Source organism: Lissotriton helveticus, chromosome 7 (genome assembly GCF_964261635.1).
Source record: "Lissotriton helveticus chromosome 7, aLisHel1.1, whole genome shotgun sequence".
Classification (NCBI taxonomy): domain Eukaryota; kingdom Metazoa; phylum Chordata; class Amphibia; order Caudata; family Salamandridae; genus Lissotriton; species Lissotriton helveticus.
Genome location: NC_136068.1, coordinates 1687609917 through 1687627362, shown reverse-complemented (window position 1 = coordinate 1687627362; position 17446 = coordinate 1687609917).

Here is a 17446-nt window from a genome sequence, read left to right as displayed (position 1 = left end):
CGCCGACCTCTCTTCAGCAGCATGTTTCTGAGCCGCTTCTAAAATATAAACAGAAAATATATATATATATTAGAGAAAGCATAAAAACAACACATACAAGCACCATCGGGCTACGTTGTACACAGCCACCTTTTTTATATAGGCTTTGCTACAACCATCTGTACCCTTCTGCTTGAGAGTCTGTAACACCTCTAGTACTTCTCACACCCTTTTGTAAAAAACAAACCTGAAAGAGGTCTTTTTGCAGCTCCTTTCTTTGACAGTGGTCCCACTTTAGAAGTTGAAGCTTTCCTCTTCAAAGGGATTTCTTTTGAACCTTGCGCCGCCTCTTGGACCTTGACGACGTCCTGGCATAACGTAGGGACACCTGTAAAGAAAAAATAATACCCAACATCAGGCATCTTTTCTGATGATTACCTCTATACATCCTCAGGGTCAGGACTCTGGCCTACACCACCAACTTCCCAGTGTCTTAGGCAGTTTAAATAACAGCGGTCTTTTTATTTACCTGTAGGAACTGAAGTGTTTTGCACAGTGTTCAGAGCGTCTTGAGCCTCGATGTACACCATAAGATCGTCAAAAGCTTGTTGTAGGTCAGGGTCATAAGCTGTAAAAGCATACATACATGAGAGCCCATTAGAAAAAAGAGAACTTCTGAGAGACTGGTGTACAAAACTACGTAGAACTACATAACTCTAAATATATATATATACCTGGCTGCGGGGCTGACAAGTGACCAGCGTTGCTAGTTATTACAGCTGGGGCCAGCGCAGGGGGCACATTGGTGACAGTTGCATTTGCAGGGTCTTGCATCTGTATTAAACATTACATTAAAAAAGAAAAAAGAACGGTTTTAGTAAACGCCTTTCTTAAACAAAAGTATCACAACTTCAAACAATTCAGGTATACATTTAAAACCTGATAAGCGGGGTGCATCAACACACATTTTTAAAAAAGCGTTGCATGTGCTGCGCTAAAACATATGTTAAAAAACAACCTGCGCCATATCCTTTGCTTATGGGGTACACCTGGCCCTTCTGACATTTAACCACTACCCCTATATACATGTTACTCTTTTGTAACATGTACATGCCACTTTTCTCTTGTAACACATTGTTTAATACCTCTCACATTTTGCGTGCTTTAGATGGTTGCGCAATTGCCACAATAGCCTACATAACGCTTATTCTTGTGCTTGAGTGTCTGCCTTATATTACAGTATTATAGCTCTAACTGTACTTTGTTTTCTCTTGTAAAACACAGTTTGCTACCTCTTGTATTGCTTCCCATTGTCTATGTAATTTTTCTCGTGCGTTTACGTGTCTACCCTGTATTGCAGTATTTTTACCTCTACCTGTAACCTGCACACATTGCACTTTTTTCCTCATGTAATGCCCCGCTTGAGAACACCTGTATTTTGTTTGCTCACAATTGAAATTTTTGCCCCTGTAACTTATCGTCTGCTCTTGTAACTTGCGCTAACAACCAGTATTTTTTCTGTTTGTATCTTTTATGTAACACATGTAATTCTTAGGCCTTATGTTTTGCAGAAGGTTCTTGTGTAAAGAGCTCTGCCACAGCTTGGTAATGTGCGCGCGATACCAAAAAAAAACACACCTCAGAGCTAAAATGCAGGGTCCGCCCCCTCCAGTGATATCACCAACCCATCACTGGTGACATTACTGGAGGGGCGGACCTTGCCCTGCAGCCTCGAAGTTTTATTATGTATGTATCTTTTATGTAAAGCATGTAATCCTGAGTCCCCATGTTTTGCCAGAGGTTCATCTGTAAAGCGCTTTGACACATTCCAGCGCTAACTCTCACTAGAAACTTCACTATTACCTTATGTAACGTGACGTATGCTTTGGTAATCTGTTCTTTTGTAATGTTTATCATTATGTTTCATTTCTGTTCCTTTTGTGAAGCGCTCTGACACCTTCGGGTAAAGTCAGCGCTATATAAAAATGCATAAAAATAATAAATAAATCAATAGAAACCACACCGGGGCTGCAGGGTTAGGGCCGCCCCTTCAGTGATGTCACCAGCTCATCACTGGTGGGGGCGGCCCTAACCCTGCAGCCCCGGAGAAGCTCACGCCGCCATGCTGCCGGTGTCCATAGGGATCCACGTGGGGAAATGCCCCCAGGAACCTACGGCGGCGAATACTTCCATCGGAGCCCTGCACCAGAGCCCCAGGGCAGCGCCATGCTGCAGCGGGCTCTGGGGTATTTAAAAAAAAACCCGGCAAGACTGTAAACTCTGGGCACGGAGCCCAGAGACACGAGGACCACCACCCCCGAGCAGCGCCCGAGGCAAGCGGGCTCGGGGGATTATTTTTTAAAAAGAACGGCCACGGCGGCCCAGAGACATCGGGACCACCACCCCCGAGCAGCGCCCGAGGCAAGCGGGCTCGGGGGCATTTTATTTTAAAAAAGAAGCGGCACTTGTGGCCCCGGAGCGCCCCCAGGACACACAGCCCACGCCCCAACACCCCCGAGCAGCGCCAGACACAAGCGGGCTCGGGGGCATTTTATTTTAAAAATAAGCACCACTTCTTGCTCGGAGGACACCAGGTGACCGGCACCAGAGTCCCCGAGCAGCGCCAGACGCAAGCGGGCTCGGGGGCATTTGATTTTTTTTTAAAAGGCGGCAAACTCACCTCTCAGTGGCCCCGGAGCCCCCCAGGACACACAGCCCACGCCCCAACACCCCCGAGCAGCGCCATGGAGAAGCGGGCTCGGGGGCATTTAAAAAACCCTCAAAACTCGGGCATTCGGGCCCCGGTGGCCCCTGGGACTCACAGAGACAGCCCCACAACACCCCAAAGGACTATGGCGACCCACCAGGAGCCCCCCTCGACAACTGTACCCTGGGTTTATTTATTTTTTAAATACAAGGCCCTCAGGACCCCCAAGGAGCAGCAAGGACCCCGGAGCCCCCCTGAACCCCTCCAACTCTCTACAGCGGTTTGGTGAGTACAACAAGGCATTATTATTTTTTTAATTATATGCCATGTATATTATTTAAAGCCCCTATGGTACTGTTACAGTGTGGTTAAATGTTTCTATGAGCTGTAAAATGCCCGTTTCCCCTCTGCATGTACCCTCCTAAGGCCTACAACATTATACCCCTTAAATACAAACCCTGCAAACTCTACCCTACGTCACCACCCCATTAACATTAAATATCTACACACATAGCTTTTTAAACTCAATCCTTCAACAAAACCTTTATTCATTTTAAACACCTTTACATTACAATTCAAGTCTTTTTAAAAAACTTCATTGTCACCATTATTCACATTAAACACAACACATCGCCTTAAAGATTAACAGTTTACAAGCCAGACTACATAGTACTATTTTTTTACAAAGTGCAACTTTTTTTTTCGAAACTACATGTACACCCTAATACAACATTGCGCCATCCATTATTTACCTTCTTTACATGTTGACAGGCGGCGTCAATCTGGGAAAAGTTGCTCAGGTCCATTCTTGCCTTATGTTCCAAGGGTTGGCTCCAAAACAATCCAGGCCAGTCACTCCCCAAGGTTTTGAAGGGCTTGATGGTGTAGAAATCCACAAAGGTTTTCTGACTTGGTTGTTGATGCAGGAGTCCTCCAGGTACAGCAGAACAATCCACGCCAGTCGCTCCTCAAAGGTTTTTTTTTTAATGGGTGTTTGGCAGTGTTCCATGAGGGGCCTTTTTATACCTGTCCTAGCATGCTAATTAGAAGCCCCCCACACCCCTTTATGACTTGAGGGGTGTTTAGAACAATGTCAGGGTGGCCTTTGGATGGGAACCTTTTTTTCTATCCTTGTACAGTATAACCAGTACAACATTTATTACTTTTACACCTGTTACTCAAACTCAAGGCCAAGCCTGGGAAGAGTGGGGTTAGACAATGGGGGGCCATCGCAAAACTCTTCACACCAACGTGACCCCTTCTCCTGGGAAGTAGGGAGCCCGGGAACAGGATCTACCTCCATAGACAATGGGGGCCATCGCAAAACTCTTCACACCTACGTGACACCTTCTCCTGGGAAGTAGGGAGCCCGGGAACAGGATCTACCTCCAATCCTACACCCCACCACCTGTCTTTTTTTTTAAGGCCAGAGTTTTTTCCTGCTAGGCATGTCAAGCTGGGAGCAGGGTGTCAAATTTGGGGACCAGGGTTTCCTGCCAGCCATATCAAGTTGGGACTAACCTGTCAAAATTGGGACCAGGGGCTTTGTGATGTGTTTATTACATCCTAACAGCTGGCACCCTGTTTCAGGTTCTCATGGGAAGCTTTGCTCTACATGCCACCTGTCTTTTTTCTTATCTCCAAGCTCCTTGGTGGCTGGGGTTTATTTTTCTAGAAGGGGTTTGTATTAACCTATTTTTTTTTAGATAATTACCATAGGTAGGTTTGTGAGGACCCTTTAGAGCTTTGACACCTACATGGCACATTCTTCTTCCCAGGCCTTGGGCTGGGGAACTCAGGACTGCCCCAGCAGCTGTTCAACCAGCAGCTGGCTGCAAACCCCCAGTTTCAAAAATGCACAGACATTCCCAGCCTACAACCAGGCAGTTTTTCTATGCACTTTTAAACATATACACAATTACCTTATGTTTTGCTGCCCTAATTTAAGGCCAGAAGTTTAAGACCAGCCTGTTTAAGGCCAGATCAAACCCTGGCCTTAAACAGTCCTGGTCTTAAACTGTCAAAATTATGACCAGAAGTTTAAGACCAGACATGTCAAAAGCTGTCAAAATTGCAACCAGCCTTTTGCGACTAGACCTGTCACTTTCGCGACCAGCATTTTTTTGATGAGTGGTATCCCTACTTACTACTTGCGTGTGCTGCAGAATGCAATGCAAAGAGGAAATATCTAGAGTACTAGATGAAAGAATTTTACTCCTTGTTACACCAGTCTCCGGTAGGCACATCATTTGGTGCAAAACCATGTTGTAAAGTTATTAGTAAATATTGGTTTGCTTCAAAAACATTGGTGAATGCACTGGAACGCCATGCTCCACCCACATTACGCCTACCTAACACAAGGTAAGACAAGTTACCTCTATGTGCTGCGCCACTTTGCTTTTTATTCATAAAAAAGTAAATACCAAACTATATATTGCATGTGAGCTGCATCAAACAAGTAATGCAGCCCCTAATCACATTGTTAGTAAGTCTGGTCTTAGCTGCCTTAACTCCCATCATGGAAGTGAATTAACTGATTATGAGTTTGGCTCTGAATTGAATGATTGGGGGGGGGCCTTTGTGGAACTGTAGAGGAAGGCTGTTCCATAGGCATAGTGCTGGGATGGAAATGATTCCGCGCAAATACTGCGAGCTTTCCTGTTTTCAGCTTGGAGAGTGAGATACTCCATCAAATATGGGGCCCGATTCACAAAGTAAACTTAGACCTCAAATCTTAGTTCAGACCTAAAGTCTACCTTGAGACATGAAGTCTAACTTTAGACTTGAAGTCTAACTTCAGAACCGAAGTGTAAGCTTAGACCTGAAGTGTAAGCTTAGACTTCAGATCTAAAGTTAGACTTCAGGTCTTTACTTAGACATCAGGAACAATTTTACTTTTGTGAATGGGGCCGAGGGTGTTTATCAAAGTGTTGCCATAGGCTGTGATGCAGTTGTTATATAGCAGACTCCCACCACTTTTGTGACAGAGTATCCCATTTGCCTGAATCTAAAGAAGGACCTCTGTGCTGACTTATTTTTTTTTGTGGCCCAGTAACAGCTTTAGCTAACTGCTAACCTCTTGTCAGACCTGGTGACAAGAACAATAAAAAATTCAACAATTGAGTGCTGTCAGCACATCAAATAAATAATAATTCCAATGCATTTATTTTCATATATATTTTATTTTCATGGGTTATGACAGAATGAGTCACACTTCTGGAACTAACCCGTTCTGCAAAAGCAGTAGCATGCAAAAGTGCCAATGCAGGCTGCAGCCGAGACAAAGGAAGTGGTTTACAGAAGAGATCTGACAACCACAGCTTTCTATGTACGGTAAAGTGTTGTATTTTTTCATTTTTTGTTTTGGCAGCTTGTAAATATCTTAGTTATCAGAAATTTGTTCCAAACGGTTGGTTAAAAATACATTTACAACTTCCCACTCGCCTGTTCAATTATTGAGACCTAATCTGAAGGCATTTAAAAAAGGGTTACTTTATTCCTGTTTGTTAGTTACTGATTAGCTCATTCACATCAAAAAATGACTATAAAACGAAGTTACTTTCTTAAAATAACAAGCGAAGAGATTTAAGAATGTTAGGGGACTGGTCAGTGCCATAAGCAAAATGTCATTTTCCGCTTGAACGTTCTTCCAAAACTAAAAAAGGGAACTTTTAAGGCATTTTTTTCCAATCCGATGCCACCTTTGGCAGCTTCTAGTTTCCAGATTTACTAAAAGATCATTCTACGAAGCCGGTTAGGTTCCTGTGCTGTGTTGCGTGAACGGGAGAGAGCAGAACGGCACCACATTAACTAAGATATGGCACAGATCTGCTCTCTTCTAGATGCACTTGTGACTGCATAGTGCTAGCGCAGGTACCCTTGTCACAAGTGGTATCATGTCACAAGTGTGCCTGCGGTGTGGTCAAAGTACATGGGTAGATGCACTGGAACCTCATGCTCCACTCATGAAATGCCTACTTACCATAAGGTAATGCAACGAAGCGCTATGAGCTGTAGGGTAAGATGCAGTTGATAAATGGTAGTCACCCCTTTTGTGACAGAATATCCCATTTGCCTAAATTTAAAAAAGGCTCTCTGTCCCTCCATTTTTTTTACATGTCCTAGTGACAGCGTTAGCTGACTGCCAGCCTCTTTTCATTAAAGGACTGATATGCTGCTTAACATGAAGAGTTTATTCTGTCAACTGTAATACAAGCCATGGTGTTAGACCTTTCAGACTTAGGGTGGTCTTCCACGAAACGTTTTGCCTTCCTTCTACATTTTTGTTACTCTCGTTTTTTCTGGTCTTAGGACTCTGAATACTCTACCACTCCTAATCCGTGCCAATGGGCATGTGCTCAATTCTTAAAACATGGTAATATTGGCTTCTCAATGCATATTTAATTTACTTATAAGTCCCTAGTAAAGTGCACTACATATGCCCAGGGCATGTAAATGTAATGCTACTAGTGGGCCTGCAGCACTGATTGTGCCACACACTTAAGTAGCCCTGTAATACATATACCTCAGGCCTGCCATTGCAGCCTATGTCTGCAGGTTTGGACCGTCATTTTCGACCTGGTAAAATAGTCCTTTTGCCAGGCCTAAATCATATTTCTAGATGTAGAAAAGTCACCCCAAGTTAAGGCTCTGGATAGCCTATAGGGCAGGGTGTACTCTTTAAATACATAAACGTATGACATGTATTTTTAAGCTCTATATGTCCTGGTAGTGAAAAACCCTTACATCTTTATTTGACTATTGCAAGGCCTACCTCTCTCATAGACTAGCATTGGAGTTACCAATGGGCTCTTTGCAATCGCAAATGGGCCTAATGATGCCAAAACCTTGTTACACGCACAGCCCACAAATGCGAAGTTCAGTCAGCCTGAACCTTCACACTACATCACTAGCCGCTCGCAGCGAATGCCTTCACGGAGCACCTGCTCAACTGATCGCAACAACATCAGGACCTTCGCACTACAGCAAGGCTTGGCCGCAGTGCCAGGCCTGCTCTTTGCGCTACAGCAATCACCATTACGCAAGGCCTGTTCCTCGCAGCCCCTCACACTGCGAATGGGACTGTTTTGCTGGACTGAGAAAGTAAACTTTTCAGTAGGACTAATCTGGTTACTATATCGGACCGCGCTCCATTTTAGTTGACCTGAACTTGTGACTTTTTCCTCGGCTGGCACGACCAGATAGCTAAGAGCGGCGATATTGGATTTTTGGCACTATTTACTATGAAAACTTAAAAAGTGATCTATTGATTCAACTTTTATCGATTTGGTCTTTTTTTTTAAATTATTAGCAATTAGTATATTTTGCTAAACTGGTGTGGGATACTTTTCTGGTGTGTTTTCACTGTGTTACTGTACTATCTATTCCACAAGCACTTTACACATTGCCTCTGAGTTAAGACTGACTCCTCTGTGACAAGCTACCTGAGGGTTGAGGACAACTTAATTAAAGGTTTGCTTCTGACATCACCCTGAGAAGAATTGTGGTTGCTGCTTCAGAAGGGTTTGACCCAACTAAACCAGCATACTAATTTCTTTCACATGGGTTGTAAGACAGTTGTTATATAACAGACTGGACATCCACCTCTTTTAGGACAGAGTATCCCACATTCCTAAATCTGAAGAAGGCCCTCTGTTCCCATGTTTTTTATCTCACGTAGTGACAGCTTTAGCTGAATGCCAAACTCTTGTTGCTATAGGACTTATATGCTGCCTGAATTGATCAACAATGGTTGAGATTAATTGACACATTCCTTGTCTGATGGATATTTCCAGTTGTTGTCCGAGCTCACTATTCCAAAGAATTAAAGTTATACCAAACTGACGAGCCCTAAATAAGTCCAAATCAGTATGGGTTGCTTGTGTTCCCAGCTGGAGTTGACTGGGCCTGACCTTTTCGGTATAAACTTGGACTGTTTCTATTGGAGCAAGACTAAGACTGAGTTGCCCACGGTTCTCTCAATCTGTGCGTAAACTGGATTGGAATGCCACCCCCAAAAGATTACAAGTGGTGAGATTAATTCAAGAATTCCTTCCATCACTTTGCTGCAGACCCTTGACATCAACACAAATGATAAATAAATATATTTGGAAGTATACTTAGAACAATGTTTCCATTGCAAATAGATTTGGATTGCTAATAACTTTGATGCTGTTTGACAAATCTTCAAGAAACTTTTTTTAAAATGCCTAATCCACCACAGCTCTTTCCTAGAAAGCTTTGGAGTGATCAAGGTTCAAGAAAAAGAGGAATGGGTTGTTAAACAAGTTTCCCCATGCAGTTTTCTATTGACAATTCAACAGTGATACAAAAAAAACCAGCTGGATGGAATTGTGGTTTTCCATATAAATGTAAAACCAATAAACGAAAAACAGCAGAACAGAATTATACCAATTTTGGCAAAAAGCTAGAGCTTTACACAGAAAGTGTACTTTTTGTCATTTGGTATAAATCCATTCAGTAGTTTTTGAGAAACTAGGGTTCACAACGTATGTATATATTAGGCCTCGGAGAAGCTGCGGCCCTGGGAGCTCAAAAGATTACATCTGATTAGATACTGTCAACATCAAGATAGATGTTGTGTCAGCCATTTTAGGAGTCGGAGAGTAAGTCCCCTGTCTTAGTTTTTTAAAAACATATAGGGGAAGGTTCGGGATACCCTGACCTCCTAAGCCTGGTGGGCCAAATGGATAAAAAAAATTGACTCATGATACCATGGATCCATTGTCCTGCCCTTTATAATCATAAACCTTCTGGGTGGCTTGAGGCAAGGGGGGGTGTTGTCACATACACTAAGATTTTTAAAAAGGGTATCTGGCAGTGTGTACCCCCACTCCCCCCAGAGCAACCAAATGGCTCCAGCTATCCCCTTCCTCAGCCATTTCATGTCCTCCAGAAACCCTATCCTCTGGTAACTGCCTCAAATATTTGTGGAGGAGGGTAGGGCCACCGCCCTGAGCCAATTTATGGTCCCCAGTATCCCATCCTCTGGGGCCCATCTCATATATATTTGGACACAAAGCCATCTAAATGCCCTAGGGCACATCCATGGGCCTGCAGCGTAACAGTGTCCCAAGGACCACATGCCCCAGGATATTGTTTCCAGCCCTTAAAGGCATGGGCAGGAAGTACTTTTTCTCACTGCCCACATAATCACATGCAGGGTACACAGGATCGCTCCTGCCTGGTGGTAGGAGAAACCAAAGCTGCTTCCTCTCAGTGGGAGCAATCTAGTTGAGCCAGGCTCCTGCTGGAATCAGCGCTGGCCGGTGAGGTGGCAGGGAAGCGGAGGCCATGGCCCTCTCCCCACAGTCCCTCATGGGAGAAATTGTTGTGGGTGCCCCAGGAGGGCTGGGCACTCTCAAAACAAAAAGGATGATTGGCTCTTGCAGCACCTTGGATGAATGCTGGCATGAAAGCTGGTGCAAGGGATCCCCCATTTTCCTCAACATTTAAAAAAGTTGACAAAGCTAATAAGTTTGCCTTTATATTTTTATGTGATGATCTGTTTACAAAGCCAACAGGCTCATCAGGTGTATTGGTGTAGTCAACCCTTGGCAAAGACAATAGGCCTGTCTTTTATATATTGAGGTGACTTTACATTTAAAAAGCCTGGAATTTCTCTGGAAAAGCGAAGAATAAAGTGACAGTTATTATTTGGTATCGTAAACTATAAAAGTTTGAATGTCATGGAAAAACCCCAAAGATTGGTTAAAGTGATGTTATATTTTGGTTAAAACATAACATGTTAAACTCTAAAAGAGCTCAAGTGACAGATAGCTGCACCAATCATCCTGCTGATCATCTGGTCAGCCAGCCACCGAATGGTCATCTGGTCAGTGATTGTACATCTCGTTGGGCAGCCCAATGACAATATGCTTAGGCCTATCCCAGAGGGTGGCCGACAATGAGACCAGCATTCAGGAGGCTTGTTCATAGAGCCACCCACTGGCTTCTTGCCTCCAAGTGACTCTCCTGGAACCTGCCATCTGTTCATGTTGCTGGCCAACAAGGGATTATGCCCCTATCCCTGAACTCAGTGGGCCAGGATGAGAGGGTGAAGCCCCACTGTGGCGTGCCCAGTGAAGGAGGCCTGTAATAAGCCTTACCACCGGTAGCGAAACTCAGCTTCTTTGTCTCATATTGAGCAATTACATTTAAGGTAGAATCCTTTGTGTTTATTGGAGACATTTTTAAATTCTTTAAAGATTTCCAATATGTCCCCACAAAGATAGCAATTGTCATTTTTTTGAGATATTTCCAATAGGAGACATTCTCTGAGAAGTCACTTTTCTTGTTGTTGGGTTTGTCAGTGATCGCATAAACCTTGTTTGGCCTACCTCTATAGATGTCTCCTCGAAGAGATTATTCTCATACAGATTGTTAGCAGCTGGACCACTCAGAAGTAAAGGCCACTATAATCAATTATAGGTTGAGACTCATAGTGACTTCTGCCAAGTTAATAAAAAAAATTGCTATGATGAGGGAAGTGCCCATGTCATAGCACCTTTTTTTATTACCTTTCAGCTATGTTGCAGTGCAGCAACTGTGCTGTGCAATATTGCTACACTATTCTTGCTATTAGAGCACAGAGAACTAAAAAAATATCCACAGTAAAATAATTTTTGTAATCAGTAACAAAAGGTTATCTTTCCATTACAAATTCTTCTTTAACAAAGGAAAATATAGAAACAGGGAAGCATGCAAGTCCCAGAAAACAATTAGGGATAACAGAAGCAAGATCTCCTTGAAATGATGTCTGAAAGCAGGGGGCTGTGAAGAGCCCTAACTGTGCTTTTGCCCCCGGGCCTGGTCAGAATGTTTCTCTCTTGTGAGCAGAGGAACCCTGCCAGGGCTGTGCGACCCCGTCATGGGCTCCAGGTGAGCACATTGGCACCTAGTGGATAGAGACTGGAGCTCAGAGCTGGGGCTGTCTACTCGCTGGCCAGCTGGAGTTCTGAACCAGGGCCCAGTCAGAGCTTTTTAAACTGGCCAAACAGGGGAGCTCTCATTGAGCCTGCATGGCTCTGCCTTGAGTACCTAATGATAAGGCTGGCTAGCGCACTGAGCTCAAGACATGGGGTCCTCCCCCTTTCCAAAGCAGTACCCATTCTTGTAATCCGTGCACATGAGTGACAGATGGAGTAATTTGAGAGCATGCATCTGGCCTCCTGGAGACCTGACAGTACTTGAAGCTTCAAATTAACGCTCTTTAGGGCTTGCCTGGTGGCTCATAGTTCTGAAGAATGGAAAGGATGTGTTTTGTTTATTTATTTTAAGTACAAAACATCACCAGTAATGTTGGCATTAAGCATGGGCGGAAAATCCGTTACGCTCGCGGATTTTGCGAATTTTCGATAAATTCGCGATCCGTGAACTCCCGCGAATTTACCGCGAATTCGCAAATCCGCGAGCGGCGGATTCCGGGGGCAAAAGTTCAAGCCTTGCTGGCCTGTTGTAACTATTTTACGATGGCGCCGGCAAGTTGCCAGCGCCATCCTAAAATAGTTACTAAGTTAGCTTCAACAGGAAGCTCTAATAGATAAAATAAAGCAGGTGCTCGAGCACCTGCTTTATTTTATCTATTAGAGCTTCCTGTTGAAGCTAATTTAGTAACTATTTTAGGATGGCGCTGGCAGCTTGCCGGCGCCATCGTAAAATAGTTACAACAGGCCAGGAAGGTGTGGCGTCTTCTTGAATAAATATGAAGGACAGGGTTCATTCTGGCACGATGGTCCTTGCACAAAAATTAAACCTCAACCGGAGGCACTTACAGATATCAATTAAGCATGTGCCCTAGTTGAAGCTTAAATTCAGTGACTCATTCATCAGCCCAAAAACAATCGTGAGCGTTGTCAAGGCTGGGCAGATGTGCCTTCTTCCCAAATATACCATCGAAAATCAGCTGTGATGCTGGACACAGGCCTTTGCATCCTTGACTTTCACGAACGCAATCCTCGTGCTGTTCCTGTGGCCAGGAGCTTCTGTATCTTCATCTGCTGCTCTGATCGGTCTCTGACCTTTTATACACACAAGAGGCATGTGCACTCGCATGGAAGCCCGTCCGTTTGGCCCCGCCCACACACTCGCGGTGTGCACCGTCTTCCCGCCATTTACCCACTATGATGGACAGCTCACTCAAGGGACCCCTGCGCCCTTCGGCGCGATTGCATAGTAACACACACCTGGTCGCTGTAGACAACTCCCTGGCACTTTAGGCAGCTGCAGTGTAGTAAAAGCACTATACATCTACCCAACGAGGTAGCACTTACTGATTATCCAGTAGAAAGTACTCCAGTTGAGTAGAGGTATGGCACAAAACGGTGGCGTCTTCTTGAATAAATATGAAGGGCAGGGTTCATTCTGGCACTATGGTCCTGGCACAAAAATTAAACCTCAACCGGAGGCACTTACAGATATCAATTAAGCATGTGCCCTAGTTGAAGCTTAAATTCAGTGACTCATTCATCAGCCCAAAAACAATCGTGAGCGTTGTCAAGGCTGGGCAGATGTGCCTTCTTCCCAAATATACCATCAAAAATCAGCTGTGATGCTTGACAGAGGCCTTTGCATCCTTGACTTTCACGAGCGCAATCCTCGTGCTGTTCCTGTGGCCAGGAGCTTCTGTATCTTCATCTGCTGCTCTGAACGGTCTCTGACCTTTTATACACACAAGAGGCATGTGCACTCGCATGGAAGCCCCGCCCCAAATCCGCGGATCCACAAATCCGCAAAATCCGCGGATTTTGCGGATCCACGATCCGTAAATACGCAAATCCGCGAATCGTGGATCCGCAAAATCCGCCCATGCTTAGTTGGCATTGCACATTTAGCACCACCTATGTAGGCGTGGTAAATGGCCCCTAAGTATACTTTCGCAAAGACTTAGTACTATTTAGGCTTGGGCAGAATCTCAATTATGCCAGAGTAATTGTAGTAATTTTGGTAATGCTTCTTTACTCTTTGATGATGAATTCCAAATAATTACACAATGTTGCCTGCAGGCTAGTTATTTGAGGGGAAATTGAAGTATGGATGGTGGGTTAATTGTCGACATTGCTAAGTTAGCATGCCCTTCGCTTCCATTAGGCTACTTTTGCGTACAACACTAACGGGCACATGCATCATTGGTTTTTGCATTCGCAAACGGTGCGAATCGGTAAAATCGGCCGTTTGCGAATGCAAAAACCAATATGTGGGATGCATCAAACTTGTTTGGACAAATCGCATTTTTTAGCATTTCTAAAAAATGCGAATGCATTTAAGGAATCGCATTTGTGCGATTCCTTAAATGGAATGCATCATTTTTTTAAAAATTGCGAAAATGGAAATTGGAAGTGCAAATTAACACGAGGTTGACCATCGTGTTAATTTGCGAAAATTTTGAAAAAAAGAAAAAAATGAAACATCCACTTAAAAATACATTTCAGGGGTGCAGGGGGGGGGGTCCTTTGGACCCCCCCCTGCACCCATGGAATGCATCAACATTATGCGAATCCTAATTTGCAAATTCGCAATTCCCATTGATTCCTATGGGCCTTTTGGCCCATAGGAATCAATGGGAAATGCGAATTAGCAAATTAGAATTCGCATAATATTAGCGAATCGGTAAAAAATGCGAATTTTACCGAATCGCTAATATTATTAGAAAAAATTCATGCATCCCGTTTTGCGAATTCCAAATTGCGATTCGCTATTTTTCGCAATTTGGAATTCGTAAACGGCCGGGATGATGCATGTGGCCGAAAATGCGTTTATTTTGCAAGACTTAGTTTGTGCCCTTTTCATATGAGAACTGCCTGCTTTTTGCTTTCTCTGCTGGGCTCTGAGGTTTAGTCTGCACACGATGTACAAGCTCAATAAACAATGCCCCTTGTTATTCTGTTCTGGTCAGTCCCTCGCACCTAGACATAACATGACGCACAGCTGCAATACTGAAAGTCGTATGCTTTAATATTGCAAGCGAAGAATGTTGTACACGCACTTAGGGAGAGAGACCATTCCAGAGAGAAGAGCTGTGCTTGTCCTTAGATGTAAACCTTTCATCTAGGCTTTGAGGTATGGGGTCTGCTGACATAGCCCAGAGGTCTTCTTTTTTATAATAAACTATATCTTAGCAGGGAGAGGGTGGTTAGGCACTGGAGCTCTTTTCCACTGTCTTTACAAACTGATATCCCCGTTTGCATTCTATGGAATTGTGACAATGCTAACAATATTATTTCTATTCTATTTTGCAGCTAGCAATGGCTCGTGTACTGTACCATAGAGCACGTTAGTTAAAATAAACATTTTAAACTATACAGTGGTCTGAATACTCTTATTGTGGACAAGTATGAGTGAGTGAGCGAAAGAGTTGTCTTGCTCCCGCGATTCCTTAGAGTCGGGAGTGTTGTGTTTTGGGTTGTCTAATCATTGGTAGCTTCCCTGTTAGTCGGAGAATGAATGAGACACTATTGCTAGTCGGTTTTGAGAATTTTGGGTACTGAGGTGATAGGTTGGTACACCACTATGTATTGAGGTCCTGGTTTCCTGCGCATAGTTCTGTATATATGCAGAATCCCTGCAACAAAATAAACTACTGTGAGAGCTCATTTAATGAATGTGAGTGCTTCTTGCATACACTATTGGTGTTCTGTTGCATATAGTGCTATTTCTTAGCACACAATGCATCTGTGCTTCCATTTTAGACATAAGGAGACTGTTTGCACCAAAAAAAAAATGCTAAATGCAGAATTACCCTCCTCATTTAATTCTGCATAATCTAATTTTTGGATAATTCTGTGTGATTGCACTATACAGAATTCCGCAAATTACACTCACCCCTAGTACTACTATAGAGTCAATATTTTGGACCATGATATTATAGAAGTCAACCTTCTTGTACTTGGGGAATCTAGGACCCTAGTGTAATTTTCCTGATTCATGCCCATATATTGGTATATTTCACCCAATCCTTATATAGGCATAGGAATCATTGCCTTATTTAGTCTTAGCCTGTGCAGCCCAAATACGGCATGGCTACTTCCACTAAACTCCGAGATTCCACAACGATTTCTTGGAAAAACCAGCCTTCAGCAGTCAGGGACTTCCCCCTGCTTGAATACTAATTTATCCAAGAACTCCTGGAGTTTTCAAGGAACTGAGGCACTAGTGACGATATTATGTCCGAAGGAAGTGCCGAAGGAAGCCGACCCTCCAACTGATGCACTGAGAAGACGCTGTCTTTTCTCTTGCCGAGAAATCCAGCTCCGGTGTTTCCAGAATACCCTTGCGGGTTGCTGGGAGATCGAGTCCTGAGAGAGAGATACAAGACCTCTATCATTCTAAAACCAAGGTACGGAGCTGATTAGACCCTTAGAGAATTCTTGGAACAGATTCTTGGCAGAAAATGACTAGACTTAAACTACACCACACTTACTCCTCCCTCGTACTAGACTTAGGTTAGGTACACCGGGGTAGGCGTATTTTAGAAGCACCAGTTGAGTACTTTTAGCCACTATTTAATCACTGTATATATTTTATGCAGTTTATGTGTTCTGTGTTTATGTCTTAGAAACCATATCATCCTCTTACAGTACTATTTTATAATACTATTCGTATTATATGCATTGTACTTCTTAACTATCATTTCAATTGTAGCAGTGCATTTCTTATGCTTAAGAAATTAGACTGTTCAATAAATACTTTTATTGAAAACGCCCGTCTCTCTATTTCTAAGCAACTCTGATGAAAACGAAGCATGCACATCTCACTGAGTGAAATAGCCATCTATTGTTTCCACGACTCTAGAGATACGTTTCATTCTGGGGAAACAAAGTTGTCATGTTATATGGTTGTCAGAAACGAATCCCTTCTTGTATTTTCGAGAAAGTTTCTAGTGACCTCTGAGCTAGCTGGCACTCATAATTAAGTCTAATATATTCGGCAGAGACCTAGTCGACTTAAGTGCTACGTCTAAGCTGCAGGATATATTATTCCAATGCGCAGAGCCTATTGGGAATATAGGAACTACACTACACTAATATAGAGTCAATATTTATGGACCATGATATTATAGAAGTCAACCTTCTTGTACTTTTCATTATATTTATGTAAAGTGGTTATTTTTGCGAGTGCTAATTTTACAATATTATGCTACAACATTTTCATAGTCAATATTTTGACATGAAACCTTCATAGCTTATAGGAGTTTTGGGAATAGTGGGTAAGTCAACAGACTTGAATTTGCATGATGGAAGCAAATATTGTCTGCCCTTTCCAGAATTGTTGGAGGGATTTAGACTGCGCGATATTCAAGGGGAGTCCAACGCAGAATATTATGATAGATTGCAAAAACATGATTGTTATGTTATGTTATGTTATGTTATTCCAATTTATAACGAGCACAGCGGCCCCAGCAAAGGGGCGTCCCAGAACATGAAGATAAAGTGGAAAGGTTTCATTTTTTTTATCTTGTCTTATATGTTGTCTTTTATATGTATAGCCATGTAATAGCTGTTATGAGCTTGGTGGATCGATCTAGAAAGTTTTCCTGAATAGTAGCATGGTCTCTTTTCTTCATATCTTTCAAAATAATGAGTGCTGGAATGAGCAAACAGTGAAGTTCCCTTTCAGGTTGAGGTGATATGTTTCTATGTTTTGTTGCCCATGACCAGTCAGGCAGGCAACTGATTGCAGGCAAGTTTTGATTAGAGGTAGAATGGATTAAGAAAAACAGTGAATGGGAATTAACAGCATGGG